Genomic DNA, 14172 nt, shown 5'->3' on the forward strand with positions numbered 1-14172 from the left:
TTGATAAAACTCTGTGAGACGCCCTGGGAATGAGAACAAATTGATATGACTATGGTGTGTGTGTGTGTGGGGGGGGGGGGGTGTCTGTGTGTGTGTGTGAGAGAGAGAGGGTTGAAACACAGAGAACTGATTAGTTCTCGGTCTGCTGACCAACTCAATTATTCCTAATATCAGTATAACACAATGACACCCAAACAGCAAATCTAAAGGCAAAGCAGCTCTCTGAGAAGATACACATCTAAAATATTTGTTGAACATCACATTATGCTCATGATATCAACAACACAACTTGCTGTAATTTTGTGTAAAGGCCATCTGTCACAGACATCAAACATATATTTTCATTTACATCTTATGATGATTATTTTCTTTTCATTTTTGTACATTAATAAACAGGAAATTTGTGGCTATATGTCTGTCATCATAGCTGAAAGCAAATTTGGGACATAAGTATGTTGGTAGGTTAGTAGGACTTCTGTCCTTCTTTGACGGAGGGCTAGAAAGTCAGGCTGCAATATAAAGATTGGTGGAGTAAATACACACACAGAGCTGTGATGCAATACAGAATATGCAATGCACACACTATACAGCTTGTATGAAGCAGTGTAACAATGCACACAATCAAGTGTCCATCACTTCAGAAGACATAACAGTGACTTACATACACTAACCCTGACCCGAATCATGACTAATACTGGCTTAATTTTTTTTAAAAATCTTAAACCAAGTCCCTACAATAACATTTATGGGTAACACTATAATCACTTCTTCTTGTTCCTAAAAGGGAGGGAAGGGCCCAAAATGCAACTATGTAAATCGAGTTATGTTCTCAGGACATGAATAATACAGGTACACAAACAGATGCATATGTGCACACACACACTACCCTTTCATTTTATTACCCAAGCGTAACATGTATGCTTTCTTTTGCACACACACAGTTTCTATTTGAAACACCAAATGAGCAAGTACACAAGCACACACCATGCTGCGAGCCAAGTGGCAAGGAGCACAGTCGGACATGAAATACTGTCCAACAGAATCATCCATCTGCTTTGCTTACACTTCCCTCTCCCCCTTTCCTCTCTCTCTCTCTTTTCCTTTTCATCTCTCCATATTCTGTGTCATTACTGCCTCCTTCTCTTATCACCATTCCTGTCTTACTTATAATAAATCACATTTCCTCTCAGGCAAAGTGTGTCTGTCTGCCTTTGTAAAGTGGCAAACACTGACAATTTTACAATCTGTTCACACATTGCTTTTCTCTCTCTTTATTTGTGGGGGAAATGTGACAAAGAATACAAAGCCTCTCCGTTTGTTTCCATAACAAAAGGCCAGACTGCTAATTTAATATTACCTATTGCTTATTTATATGTATATAAATACATGTATGTACACATTTCTGTCTTTTTGCATTAGTAATGTCCTGCACTTCTGTTTTGTAGAGCCCATGTTTCACTGACCTTTGCCTGCCAGGGTCATCTCTGTTTAAGTGTGTAATGTCGAAAGAGAGAATAGGTTATCAGAATTTGAAACTTGTACCATGAAGTGGCATATCAACTTTGGAATGACATAGATAATAAATGTTTCTTATTATTCTTGCCCCAAGGAAATTAAACATATAAAGACTTACATTCTGTTTGACAACACTATTTTCTTAAACTAGGAAGATTAAACTAAACAATCTTTTCAACAGATGATTAAGAAAACAGGACAGAAAACAGCATTGATAATTGCTCTTTGATAGCTACTTTATGTCAAGATACCATGTAGATATATAAATATTTTTTTGATATTTTATTTCCATTTCTAAAATTAGTCTTCAACAGCTGTACAACAACAGCCTCATAATGATTCCTTTGTAAGCAAGTTGCTAGTTTTCATTTAACATCATGTTTCAGACATGTTTTGTTTTTGTTTTTTACAGGAAACAGTTTGGTTAATGTATCACAGTATCACATGCACGATGCAGGCATATTCTCATCTGGTAATTTAGAACGCTTAATTACAGTAGTTATGACAACATTTTACTTCACAGACATTTAGATAATGTGTCCTGATAAGGCTTGTTGAAATATTAATTTAATCTTGATGAATCAGATGCTTCAAGCTTGAATGCAACTATGGAGCAATATTATCTTTCTACAGAACATTCAAGTTTAAGATTTCAGTTTTCTGCTTCCTGACACCATCTGGTGGCAGAAACACCTGCTCACCAATTATCAGTTTAATTTTCATTGTTCAGGGCAACATAGGAAATACACACTGAACATCATTCTGGAAGTCCATGATGTCACAATGAGAATTTAGGTGTTTTCTCAGAGTGACAAAGGGAATTCAAAGACAACTTAAATATCCACACATGGAAAAGCTCCTCTTTGACCTGTTGATTTTCTGTCTGACTCTCCTCTTTTACAATGCCACCTTTCCATTTTAAAGGAAAAAGGGGGTGATTCAATTATGTATTTCCCTCTAACAAATCCTTAAAAAGGCCTAACCATCAATGAATACATCCTGCTTACAAATATTGTCTTTTGAAAGCATTAGGTAGCTTTTTACTCAAGCCTGTAAAGTGAAAAGTGTCCCAAATACGCTCTCATGCAGCTCCAGATACTCAGTAAGGATTCAAATATAGATTTATCAGCTGCTGAAAAAAGTCTCCAATAAAAGTATCATTCAGTCCTGTTTGAGTAAAGCTTTCTAAAAGCTCAAATGTCCCAATTTTTCACCAAATTTAGTGAGCTTCCGATAAAATGATTATATAAATCGGTGACTTTTTACCAGGATCTTAAACCTAAATCTAACCTTTAGAAGGGTAGTGGATGTTTCCATCTGTCCCAAAGTCCAGACATCTTGGCAGTAACAGCTTGGTTTTCCAGTCTCATGCACACACTGACACACCCACACACACTTATCCTGTTATTTGAATATATGTATCAGCAGCATAATGGTAAAGGGAGTTTCACTGGGCTATTATTAGTATTAACAAGTAGTAAATATAAACTGTGGATTTCTAGCGGAGGCTGGAGAGAGTTCTGAGTCAGAATGACTTTCTGTAAACAACAGAAAGTGTTTCTGCAAGACACAGACCTAATCAGAGGTTTTTTGGTCACCTACACAGATATGGTTTCAAAAGATATAAAATAATACAAGAATCCATTGTCGTCAGGAATCCTTCTATGCTTATGTAGTGATATGTGTTTCCACTAAGTCCTGACTGCTCTGGGTTTTCTCCACGACAAAACTGGACACCTCAACATGAATTTGACCTCCGGAACCCCGCTGAGTTAATCCACTGTGCCCAAGGTGGCAGAGATCGGTCATGAGAGCTGACAAGGTATGATGTGTGTTTTTTTTTTTTTTCAAACCATTTTAAAGTGGCAGATGTTGGGCTGTACTGGTACACTGTGACAACGTTTGGGGTTCTTTTATATCAAGAGCATTGGAGAAAGTGGTAGGCTTGGGTTAGCAGCCGCTTACTTTCCTTGCGTGCAGGGGACCTCTGAAATTATTTGGAAAAATCATTGACAGCGCAGAGGTGCTGAGTGTTTGAATCTGGAGTCAGATACAGTGTTTGAATCTGGAGTCAGATACAAACAATTTGGCAAACAGCATGTGGGACGTTGACTCTTGCTGGTGGCTGCATGGAAAGCTCCGAGGAGCTCCCCATTGGAAAGCCAGCTCTGCTGTAACGTGAGATGATGAATGTGTTGAGAATGGAACTGCCTGGCTCCAGCAGTGTTGTGTTCTCTGAAATAAGACGATAATCTCAAACTTGAATTTGGGAGACTTTGGACAAGGGTGTACTTAAAGTACATAAATCACTCGCTTGTGGTGTCTTGTCTTGATAGAATAGAACAGAATAGGATAGAAAACACTTTATTCATCCCCCGTGGGGGAAATTCACATTGTCATGTAGCTCAAATAAAATATTTATAATGACTGTATAGAACAAAAATAATGATAATAATAGATGAATAAATTTGAGAAGAACATGTTGGCAGTCACTGTTATAAAGCCTTATGGCTGTGGGGACAAAGGACCTCCGGAACCTCCCAATTCTCTGTCCTGCCAGGATGCTGTGGAGGGGGTGTTTATTGTTCTCCATCATAGAATATTACATCAGTGATAAATATTAATATAAAAGATGCCTTTAGCGCTCAGAAGGGTGATCAATTTTGTCCGCCTATGCAACAGTAACCCTAATGGCAGGGGTATTTAGAAAATTTGTAGGGGGTGCTACAAAGCCATTTTGATCCGGTCACACACGATATTCTTTACATACGTATGAGGTCATCAGCGTGGACGTGTGTGCCAAGTTTCATGACCTTGCGATGATGATGTGGCTTTCAACCCACAAACGCCATCATTTTACCTGCACCGCTCCACCACTGCCACAACCTTCAGACCATGGAAAAGATGCTCACAATCTTTAATCCCCCATGGCTAAAGAGTAAACTGACCAAGTTTGAAGCCGTTATCATTAAATCTGTAGGAGGAGTTTGATCATATGCGAGGTGTGGAAATAGGCAAAATGTCACCAATTTGCATCTTACACTCAAAATGGTCAACTTCCTGTGGATCTGGCACCATGACGTCTCAAGGCCTTTTTGTGCACCTGGGCATGACGAAAGCGTGTGGGCTGCCTTGCAGCTCGGGCCCTAATAACTTAAAATTATGAAGATCAGACATCAATTAGCTCAGTGGATATGGAACAAACAGACTGTGGACCTGGAGTGTGTGTAAAGTGGTAAGGCTGAGGACGAGCGCAGCTATGAAAGTTAACAAACAAAAAACCTCTCCACTCAAGGAGGAAAACAGAAAAGCTATGAAGGAATACAAAATAAACTTTCACGCTCTCCTAATGAGACGGATTTAAATGAAAGACGCACTCTTAGAAAATCGAGGCACTATGAAACATTAACTGTAATCTTAAACTAGCCTTTAACAGCGGCACAAAACTGTTCAAGAACAAAACATAAAATCCGCTAGGGGAGGAACTATGAAAGTTACAAATCAAATCTCTCCAAAAACGGAGGAAGAAAACAAAGCTATGAAACACTTACTGTTGTTTAATAAATACAAAAACTAGGACTATGGATAAATTACAAATAAATACACTCTGCAGGAGAGTCGCTCGACTGCAGGCTCGAGGCAACACTATGACTGTGGACAAGAAGGCTAGATTGAGGCTCATGGCAAGAGGAAACAAACTGGCACAAGACAAGGGAAACGCAGACTATTTGAACACATGAGGGACCAAGGGACACAGGACGAAGGGCAAAATACCTGAAATGAGAGGGGAAAGTTAGTGATTTTCAAAATAAAACAGGAAATGACAAAACAAGACATGAAACAGAAAGTAAATCGTGACAATACCTAAAGCAGTAAGGTTTCACCAAGCCAGTATCTCATATTTCAGACTGGATTTGAAATATGTAATGCTTGACTGGCAACTAGCAGGTCTCTCACCACAGCATCTGTCTGTCGGTGGGCAAAATTTCTTCAAAAATTAGTTATGGGTGCCAATAACAAAGGCCTTTCAAAAATACCTTTCAACTCCAGTTCCTTTAAAAAAATACCTTTCACAGCAGTACCTTCCAACTGCCAGTCCTTTTTGCATGTTTCTTCTATTTTCTGCCTTCATCTGGCTCCACGTCCTTTCAAAAATACATTTCAGGCCTTTTGAAACTCCAGCAAATAATTTTCTGCTCGATTTTCACATTTTTCTGCATTGTTTGTCATCTTTCTGATTATTTTATTTAATTTTTTTTACCTTTTATTTTTGCATGTTTCTTCTCTTTTCTGTACTTTTCTGTCTTCATCTAGCTCCAGGTCTTTTCAAGAATACATTTCAGGCCTTTTGAAACTCCAGCAAATAATTTTCTGCTCAATTTTCACATTTTTCTGCAGTGTTTCTCGTCTTTCTGAATTTATTCACTTTTTGTTTAGCATTTTTCTTCTATTTCCTGTAGTTTTCTGAATTAATCCAGCTCCTTTCAATACCTTTAAAGTGCTTTGAAGCTTAAGCTAATAATTTACTGCTAAATTTTTACTATTTTCACCTTTTTTAGCATGGTCAGCTATCCCCATTCAGCTCATCAGCATTCTCACTGCTGTTTCGCAGGAACAGTTTTTTCTAGTTATTGTTATTTTGATAATTAACCGGGTGTTTTATTTTGTTTCTGCGCCCGACTTTCTGTCCCGCACGATCTGCTCTGTGTCGTGTTGCTGTGTTGTGCTCCGGCATCCGGCAGACATATATGGGTTCAGCATCCAACATTGAGAAATCAACACTGAATAAACATTTCATTTTCAATCGTCGCTGACATTTCAATCGCAAAATGAATGTTGACTCAACCGGTGGAAATTGATTGATGACCGGTACTGACGGAGTTAACCAAAATCAAACTTTGATTCATGTTTCCTTGCTATCCGAGTTGTACGCTGGGCTGCAATAAAAATATCTCCACATGAAAATGCATTTTTTTGTCTCACAGTCATCTACCATTTAAACTGCTCTCCACCTATATTTTTAGCTTGATGTGCTACTCTTCCGGGTGACAGGTGTGACTGACTCACTAACTGTAACAACATGAACGTCCGACTTGTGTGTGGTAGTTACCATAGACAGTGCACGTTGTTGATGACGCGCAGCACATATGCCCAAACTGAGCGCTACTCTTGGCAAATCACCACAAAATCACCACAATTTAAGCAAAAAATAATTTAAAAAATACAGAGGACACGACCTCAGTGTCCTCAATGGTAGTTACGGTTACATGCTGCCATTCCGACATCTCGCCATTCCAACATTGGCCTCCAATTGTCGGAATGGTGACACTTATTTTTTTATCAAACGTCCCGTCATTCCAACACTTTTTTCCTCCTATGGTCGGAATGGCGGTATGTTTTTTGTTTTTTTTAACATACCACCATTCCGACAGTTCCTTTTAATAGCCCAAACATACCAAAAACATTTTGCACTAATGATATGCCGGCGCAAATAGGCCCTAAAGTTTGGCGCACAAACTCTGCACATACAGAGGCCACAGCCTCGCAAACAAACTTTAATAATCTATTATCAAAATCCCCTGAAATTTCAAATATAAAAATACAGATATTAATGTAACTCTGGCGAGACTGAAACTGATTAAGCAGAAATACAGTGTCAGTGAGCTGTCACAGCAGCCAGCTGGAGCGGAGCTCTCCACAGAGCCCATGCGTCTTTTACACGCTGTCATCATATGCAAAAGTAATAATTGCAATTACAGATATCACGGCTACTGCACAGGACACAGTTGCGAGCACTCTGCCTTGCCTTGCCAATAGGAGAAGAGAGAAATGACAGCATAGAACGTATAAAACACAACAAAATGCAGTAAAAACTTTTATTCATGTTATTTACGTGATTTATGAGTACTCGCTCCAATTATGGGAAGCGCAGATGGGCTTTGCGTATTTGGCACAAACACACAGAGGCTTTATACAGCCTGTTGATATCTTAAGGACCTAACTGGTCACACCTGGGAGTAAATGTCATGTAGAGATGATTTTTACATGGTATTACAGCTGAACATATAGCTTCCATCCACAAACCAACGTGGGAGAGCCCGAAGACGCATGTGCCAGACGCACATAGGCATGCGTAAAACCAATTTTGACCACTTCATGCTGTTTATTTGCTTTCTTTTAGTTAACTTTCGTTTCTTTTGGATTCTTGTGCGTGTTATGGAGCCGTTTCGGTCCATGTTTGTAAGCCTTTTTTTCCTGGATTAAATTTTTTGAAGTTGAAACAAGTGGCATTGGCGTGTATGATTGAAAACCACCGCGGTCTGCTTCTCCTCCTCCAGTTGCCGAGACTTTGTGTTTTTAATAACGCTTATCTGTAAACATGTGTTAAACATATAAATTGGATGAACAGAAAGAAGGGACTCACCTGTTGAGTAACGCCCATTTCCTTATACGGAAAGCCTTGTCGGAATGGTGGGACATTTGAATGTCGGAATAGCGGGATGTCGGAATGGTGGGATGTCGGAATGGTGGGATGTCGGAATGGCAGGATTTCGGAATGGGTGGAACGCCAGGAACGATACCGGAGCCACGTCACTTCCTCTTTTATCCCGTTTTCAGTTGCAGGATCCAGTCAGCGAATGGCCATCCCCACCCCAGAGGAGAACCATGCTCATGTGGTTCAGGTAGCTCCAGAGCCTATGCAGCTGGGAGGGGCCTGGTTAACTCCTGCTGAGTGCCAATGTAGGTTTCAGGGGTGACTGTGTTTTTATTGTGGCTAGCCGAGGCACATGCGTAACAACTGCCCGAGCCTCCCAAAAGCCTAGGCTCGCCTGAGGAAGGGGGTACCCAGGTGGGCCGAAGCCAAATCGGTAATCTTTCCATTCCCCCTCGAACTCAATTGTCTGCAGTGTTGTTTTGTAACAATATAGAGGTGTCAATAAAACCTTTTGTTGACTCTGGAGCAGATGAAAACTTCATGGCTGTGGATTTTGTTGAACTACATGAGATTCCAGTTTTCACTCACTGTACCTCGTAATGTAAATGCTTTGGATGGTAGATTACTGTCTGTAATCACTCATCAGACTGTTCCTTTAAGTCTGCTTATTTCTGGTAACCACAATGAGCTTATTAGTTTTTTCATAATGCCAGCTCCTCGTACTCCTGTTGTTTTAGGTCTTGCCTTAGTCCCTGGCTTAGACTGCATAATCCTTACATTGACTGGGCACGAAGCACCATAATTAGTTGGAGTGTGGCATGCCACAGCAATTGTCTAAAATCAGCAGTTCCTTTTTTGTCTTCTTTTGTAGCTCCTCCTGACTCGCCTGATCTTTCTGGGGTCTCCACATGCTATCATGACCTGGCTGAGCTATTTAGTAAGCAGCAAGCTCTGTCTCTCCGCCCACACCGTCCCTATGACTGTGGTATTGACCTTCTGCCTGGGGCTCCTCTTCCCTCTAGCCATTTGTACAATCTGTCTCATCCTGAGACAGAAACGATGGAGAAGTACATTCGGGACTCCTTAGCAGCTGGTGATTCACCCCTCTTCCTCTCCGGTGGGTGCTGTTTTTTTCTGTGTATCCAAGAAGGATAAGACCTTACATCCCTGTATTGATTATTGTGGCCTCAATGCTATAACTGTCAAAAATAAGTATCCTTTACCACTACTGGATTCTGCTTTCCACTCCCTTCACCAGTCCACAGTATTCACTAAACTGGATCTACGTAATGCTTATCATCTTGTCTGTTGTCAGGGGGATGAGTGAAAGACAGCATTCAATACCCCTCTTGGCCATTTTGAATACTTGGTTATGCCTTTTGGTTTGACCAACGCCCCTGCGATTTTTCAATCTTTAGTTAACGATGTGATCCATGACGTGCTTAATCGTTTAGTTTTGTTTATTGGCGGATGGCCAGACGACCAGTGACGAGGGAGCTGGAGATGGAAACGGTCTGACCGTCCACCAGATGACCAGCGACAAGGGAGCTGGAGGCGGAAATGGTCTGGCAGACGGCCAGACGACCGGCGACGTGGGACCTGGATGGTCTGGCGGACGGCCAGACACCCGGCAACGAGGATGCGGGCGACGTGGGACCTGGAGCTGGTGACTTTCTTGGGCGGACGGCCAGATGTCCGGTGACGTGGGAGCTGGAGACGGTCTAACGGACGGACAGACGTCCAGTGACGAGGAAGCCGGAAACGCTGTGGCGGATGGCCAGAGGCGATAAAACGTGCAGCCAGTTTTGCAAGCCCGGCATGGCCACCTCAGGAACAGGAAGAGGAGGAGGCAAGCCCCTCTGGGCCAATCTGTTGATTTCTTTACCTAGTAAAATTTTATTAGTTTTGTATCTATGAATTTTACTAATTACTGCACAGAAGAGCCTTGAGTGTCTGCAAGTGTTTTTCTAAGCTTTTTTACTAATTCAATATCTGCTATTAAGCAAGTGACTGAAATCCATCCGTGGAGGAAACCTGTTGTCGAGTAGCCTCGGTTGGGCCATCAGAAATCAATCAGAATAATCAGGGGCTGTGAACAGCTCGTCACTCCCCTCTCTGAAACCATTCCTTGGTTAACTCACGGTTGGCGGTCTCAGCCAACTGCAATCAGCTAACATGACTGTCCCATAATGGTCCTTGGTGATATGAATATCCACCTTGACCGTCGTAACTCATCAAATTTTCTGACATTAATGCACTCGTTCTCCTACAACTGGTCCACAGTCTTCCGATTCACAAAACTGGCAAAGAGCTAGATCTCATTTTCAAAGGAAAACTCGCAGGTGTCCCCTCTCTGTCCCATCTCTGCACTTTTCTGACCACTATTTTATTCACTTCAGATTGAGTCTCCCGGGAAGATCCACTGCTTCCACCTCTATGGTTTCCTTCCACCGCAACCTGTTGTTCATCCACTTCTCCTCTCTTGTTGCCCCCGCTCTTCCAAATTCCGGCACATTCCCCTCCTTTGAGGGTAATGATGCCACAGAGTCCCTCTGCTCTACACTGAGCTCTTGTCTGGATGGTCTTGTCACACTGCGGTGAAATTGTGAGGTTTGTCTTATTTTGTTGGGTCTTTTTTGTCTTGTCATTTCCTGTTTTATTTTGAAATAGTAACTCTCCTCTCGTTTCAGGTCACTTACCCATCCTCATGTGTATGCCTTGAAGCCATAGTCATTTGTGTTCTGCTCCGGTTATTCTTCCAAGAGAGTGATTTTGATTTGTAAGTTTTGTATTATAGATTTTAGTTAGATGATTAGAATTTTCATAGCCTTTTGTTTCCTCCATGAGGAGTGACTTTTTATTTGGTTACATTTCATAGTGCCTCAGTTTTCAGGAGTGTTTTCTTATTTTTTTATTTGACGTTGCCTCCATAGAGAGAGTGCTTATCCATTAATTGATCAAGTTTAAAAGTCTTTTTGTTTTCCTCCAAGAGTGGAGTGACTATTATTTCAATCATTTTTATAGTCACACTTCTTCGTCTTTATTTATTGGAAGAAATGTGTTCGAGATTAGAGATTTTGATAGCTCATATTTATTTCTATGTCTTGGAGAATTTAGTCTTGCCAAATAAAGACTACTTTTTTGAAAACTGTGCCCTGCCGGGATGTGACAATGGAGTTCTTCTATTGAGAGAGGTGAATCTAGAGCCATGGCCTGTTCGAGTTGTAATTTTGGAAGGTTGATGTTACTAAGAAGCTGATCTATTTTACTGTCTGATGGATAATTTTGTGATGAATATGATATATATATTTTATAGAAGTCCCTAAAAGTGTTGTTGATTACATCAGGGTCAAGGGTGTCATTTCCTTTTGAGTCTTTAACAGAAGTGATTGATGTTTTCTCTTTGTTTCTCTTTAGTTGATTAGCTAGGAACCTTCCAGATTTATTGCCATGCTCGGTTCTCCAAGCGAAGTCTTTGTATCAGAAACCGTGTTTGTTTATCAGTAATTTCATTTTGTTCAAGTTTAGCTTTTCTTAGTTATTTCAGTATGTGTTCTTCTTTAGAGGCACTGTAGGCAACTTCTAATGCTTTAATCCTGCGTTCTAATTCTTATATCCTTGAACTTTCACTCTTTTTCTTATTTGATGAAAAAGAGATTATTTTGCCTCTCATAACTGCTTTTCCGGCTTCCCATAGAGTACAAGCTGGTCATTGTTATCTAAGCATACAGACCATTCCCTTTTGAAATAATTAATAAAATCAGGGTCTTTTAGTAATGATGTATTAAATCTCCAATTCCTAGCTGGTGGTGTAACTCTCTTATTCTTCAGTGTGATAGAAACTGGAGCGTGATCACTGACAGTGATGGGGTGGATTTTGGTATCTGAAATATCACTCATCAAAGAACTGGTGACAAAGAAATCAGAGAGTGAAGTGAAAAAGGAGTGAAAAAAATAAGGGGTCATCAACATTTGGACCATATATATTAGCAATGCATACATTCATATTTTGGATAGATAAGATAACTATTAGAAATCTACCTTCTGGATCTATAACTATGTTGTTTACAGTGAAATTTACTGTTCTGGGGCCTCATGTACAAAGATTTGCATGGATTTCCTTCTGAAACATGGCGTACGCGCAAATCAAAATGCCCTCCAACGTACAAAAATATGTATCAATGTGTGCGCACGCATGAATCCAAACACATTTCTTTTGTACATCCCAATCAACGTGGAATTGAGTGCACATGTTGGAGTACCCGACCTCTCTCTGTACATGCCCGTACTTAAATATGCAAGTCATATTAAATTAGGCCTGCACCTGCTATTCCTCTCTCTGAACAATCAGAAAAGATAGAAAAAAGGACTGAGTAAGATGAGGAAAAAAGAAAAAACTTCGCAGAAACCGAGATGGAAGTGCTACTTTCTGAAGTGGAGGCTCGTAAAAATGTGCTCTTTGGCACGCTATCATCTAGAATAAGCAGCAAACGTAAGAGGAGTGGGTGGGAGAGAGGCTGTGAATGCGGTGGGGTCGGAGAACCGAATACAAGCGGAGGTCAAGAAGAAGTGGTCCAACATCAAGGTCGATGTGAAGCGGAGACTGGCTGCTTACCGTCGAAGTGTGGTCAAAACAGGCGGTGGGGCAGGAGAAGAGGGGCCCACCCTGTTTGAACAGCGAGTCGGCGTGATTATTGGTGACACTGCTCTCTCAGGAGTGGTGGGAGCAGGTGTGGGTGACTCACAACAAATGTGTTCTTACAGTAGCCTGCACACAGCCCTATAAGATAGGTTCATGCGTAAATGCTGTATGTAGGTTTCAAATCTGTTCAATTAAAGACTTTAACTCTAAAAATGTTTGATTACGCAATTTATTTTACTGTTTCACAGGAGAGGACATGGAGTTGCAGCCACGTGCCACGGGGTCCAGTGATTCCTCTGGCATGCCCAGTGTTTCCAGCGCCAGTACGCCGGGACCACCAGCTGCTGCTGTCGTCCCTACTGGTAGTGTCCTCACCCGTGCTGTGCTGAAGTCACAGGAGGAAACCGTGAAAGCAACAGGCGGCATAAATGATCGCCTAGATCAACTTATAAGCGTCCTCACAGATATAGGGGAATCAATAAATGCATTGGTGAATAAGTGAATTCTGCGTGCTTACCTCTTTTACATGGTTGAAATCAACTGTTGCCGGCCCGAATGGCCTCCAGGGTAGGACACACATTAATGGGTCCAGCGTCTGGTTTGTCTGGTGGGGGGATATGTTGCTCTGGCAGTGGCATGGCGTGCCGGTTTGCCACATTGTGAAGGACGCCGCACGCCATCACAATGCGGCACACCTTCTCAGGACTGTACAGCAGCATACCCCCAGTCCTGTCCAAGCAGCGCCACCGTCCCTTCAGCTGACCGATCGTCCTCTCAACGACTGACCAACTGTGGGAATAGAGGTCATTGTACCTCCACTCTTGGTCAGTCTGAGGCTTGGGGAGCGGGGTCATCAGCCAGGTTTTAAGTGGGTAGCCATGGTCACCTGGGGTAAATTGAAAGGTGACAAAGTTAACTGGATATACAGTTTCCATTTGTTATTCTGCATGTATCACATACTATTGCTGCAAATTAACGCATAAGTGCGCCAAGGAAAAGGTGAGGTTGACACATTTTACACTTTTCACACAGACTATTTTGCACACAGAGATAATCAGGTGTCAACATCTTACAATGTAGTTTAACCAGACAAAAAAAAAACAGACACTAACCTTAAGCACCGACTAGTAACGGTGCTGTGAAGACGGGACAGAAATTGAGCACATGCTCAATACACGTCACGGGGAATAATATTGGGACAAGTACACGAATATAGTTACTTACCAAGAAGTCACCCATCGCACACAGTGCCAGCTTGTAGTCTGTTCCCAACAATGCTGTTACTCAGAATGTATGAGTCGTGCGTTGAACCAGGCCACCTCGCCACATTGTTAGTTAAGTGCATTTGCGCATCACAAATTATCTGTACATTGATGGAATGGAATTGCTTCCTGTTGACATATTCAAATTCATCCTGTGATGGCGCTTATATAGCAATGTGTGTGCAGTGGATAGCTCCGATTACATTAGGAAAACTGGCTGTCACTGCAAATTGCGCTTTAATGTTGGCCTGTTCAGCTGCATTGTGGGAATTTGATATACCTGCTGAGATGTGGATAATCCCGTCCCACACCGCTGG

The 14172-nt window shown here is 41.5% G+C and overlaps 1 protein-coding gene across 1 annotated transcript in view; it reads left to right on the plus strand.

The window, feature by feature from the left end:
• The window catches only part of hoxb4a (homeobox B4a), a 342957-nt gene extending 330066 nt beyond the window's left edge, over positions 1-12891 (plus strand). The window contains exon 3 of the transcript XR_011907992.1: positions 12882-12891. The gene's annotated coding sequence lies outside the window, so the exon portion shown is untranslated. The remainder of the gene's footprint in view (positions 1-12881) is intronic.
• The last annotated feature ends 1281 nt before the right edge of the window (positions 12892-14172 follow it).

The sequence above is a fragment of the Leuresthes tenuis genome, unplaced genomic scaffold, assembly GCF_036924035.1.
Source record: "Leuresthes tenuis unplaced genomic scaffold, fLeuTen1.0.hap1 SCAF_17, whole genome shotgun sequence".
NCBI lineage: Eukaryota > Metazoa > Chordata > Actinopteri > Atheriniformes > Atherinopsidae > Leuresthes > Leuresthes tenuis.